At 36.9% G+C, this 2,517-nt stretch overlaps 1 pseudogene; it reads right to left on the reverse strand.

Moving 5' to 3' along the window:
• Window positions 1–459: 459 nt before the first annotated feature.
• On the reverse strand, window positions 460–1,341 carry LOC141422340 (high mobility group protein B1 pseudogene; annotated as a pseudogene).
• Between the last annotated feature and the right edge of the window lie 1,176 nt (window positions 1,342–2,517).

Genomic DNA, 2,517 nt, shown 5'->3' on the forward strand with positions numbered 1-2,517 from the left:
GGGACCCAAGCACTGACCTTGTCTCTTCACCCCGCTACTCCCATTCATAAGGTAAACCTGACATTAAAGCTAGCTGGCTAAGAAAGATAACAAAGTAAAACAGGAGAGAGCCATGAGACTCTACAGTTGACCCATACATCTGAGCTCTTCACTTTACCTTTCAGGAAAATGCAATCTATCCCTGGAATTCAATTACCAGGCTCTCTGATCATGGAAAAGGAGTATAAACCTTGAAACAAAAGAGAAAGAAAACTCCAAAATTAATTTGTAATTGACTTTTTTTAACTAATAAAAAAGTTGTATTTACTTAGAAGCATTCAGAATGTCAGCAAAACAGCTGCAACCTTTTTTGTTTTTGCAACTACAGAGTGGCATTCAGTTAACAGAACAATTATTTCATATAAGCTTCATCAGAGACAACTAAAGATGAAAAAAATTACCTTCTCCATATATAACTAATTTGTGCTGCACACCAACAAGAACCTGCTTTAAATTTCTGTGCCAGTTTGCAACCCCCATTCTGTAGCAGGCAAGGTTAGTGGCTATTGAAAATACCACCAGGACAGGGCTATCTAAATACACATTTGGTACTGTGTAACTGTACAAAAAAGGGCACTGTACAGTTTAAAAGCAAATCTTACACAGCCTTACATTTCAATTTTTTTCTTTAAAAGGAATGAGTTTTGTTCAAAGGGATTAAATGCTTTATAGATAAGAAAAACCTGCACTAGAACCAACTTGTTCATCCTCATCATCTTCTTCATCTTCATCCTCTTCCCCATCCTCATCTTCCTCCTCTTCCTTCTTTTTCTTCCTCTTTTCAGCCTTGTTAACTCCCTTTTTCTCTGCGTCAGGTTTTCTTTTAGTCCAGTCAGCAGCAATATCCTTTTCCTACTGTTACTTTTCAGCTTGCCTGCCTTCTTTGCACAAGGATGCTTGTTACCTGCAGCGGAGCTGTTCCACTTCTCTCCCAGCTTCTTTGCAACGTCACCATGGACAAGCCATGATGTTCTCCTTTGATTTGGGGTGATACTCAGACCACAACAAGCAGAAAGCTGAAGGAGGCCTCTTGGGTGCACTGGGATCCTTGAACTTTTTTGCCTCCCCTTTAGGAGGAATATAAGTTTTCATTTCTCTTTCATAATGAGCCTTGTCTGCCTTTGCCATGTCTTCAAATTTCCCTTTCTCTTTGGCAGACATGGTCTTTCACCTCTGTGAGCAATTCTTAGAAAACTCTGAGAAGCTGACTGAGGCATCGGGGTGCTTCTTCTTGTGCTCCTCCCAGCAAGTTTGCACGAAGAATGCACATGATGACAGTTTCTTAGGCTCTCATTTGCCCATCTTTAGTTTTCTCCCTCAGTGAGGCACAGAATCGCCCAGAGCCCGTCTGCCTCTCACTTGCTCCAGAGATGTCTCTGTGGAGCTCAATGTACTGCAGTGGCTCTGTAAGTGACTTTAAGAGAAAAATCTAACTTTTAAATTAGCAACTGAAATTGGGCACAACTATCTCATTTATTCTTAGGAAGCATAAAGGTTGAAAATAAGAAAAAGAAACTTAACATGTAACATTATCTAACAAAATGGGGCAGAGAATTTGGCTATAGTTCATCCTCCCTGTAGGAAACACTGTACAGACAGACTGAGACTGTGTTTTACTTTCTGTTATGAGGTTGCTCAAGATAGAATGTTAATTTTAGGAAGCTAAGTTTAGACTAAAACCATGTAAAAATTGCAATATTTTCATTGTCAAAATAGGAAAAATGCCAGGCTCATAAACTACCTTAAATAGTAATTTACAATATATACAATAAGTTTATGAAAGCAGAACAAATATTTTGATTATTTAATATAACAGGTTGGTAAGTCTCATTGGTTTGAAACTATCTCATTTGTCAGTTTTCACAATTTAGAAAGCTTTGGGGGAAAAAACCAACAAGCTATATTTTAATGTTCAACAAAAATAAAAGTCATAGGGAAAAAAATTTCAAGTTTCATATTTAACTATTTTGTTAAATAGAACTTTAATGAAAAATACATAAAAGTTGACCATTTGAACCTTCTATTCATTCTTCTTGACAGTTTACTATGCATTTATTTTCCACTTAGTCATTTTATCTCTCTAACCACCATGTTAGGCAGATGGAGCAGATTTTATTATTTTCATTAATGGGAAATAGGAATAGCACACAGCCAATACACAAAAGATCTTGAGACATGTGATTCATATTTTATCTTATTGCTATACTAACATCGTATGTATTAAAATAAATGATAATTTTTCTATAATCCATGGAGGAAAATGGAATGTGCAAAAAGTAATTACTAAAAAAATGAAAAGTTGGGTAGGAGGATGTTTGGGGTACCCAAAATTAAAGCAAGCAACTTCTAGCCTTAAAAATTCAATAAATAAGCTGAGCACCAGTGGCTCATGCCTGTAATCCTCAGGAGGCAGAGATCAGGTGGATCATGGTTCAAAGCCAGCCCAGGCAAATAATTCAAAAGACGCTTTCTCCAAAA

Source organism: Castor canadensis, chromosome 4 (assembly GCF_047511655.1).
Source record: "Castor canadensis chromosome 4, mCasCan1.hap1v2, whole genome shotgun sequence".
Taxonomy (NCBI): domain Eukaryota; kingdom Metazoa; phylum Chordata; class Mammalia; order Rodentia; family Castoridae; genus Castor; species Castor canadensis.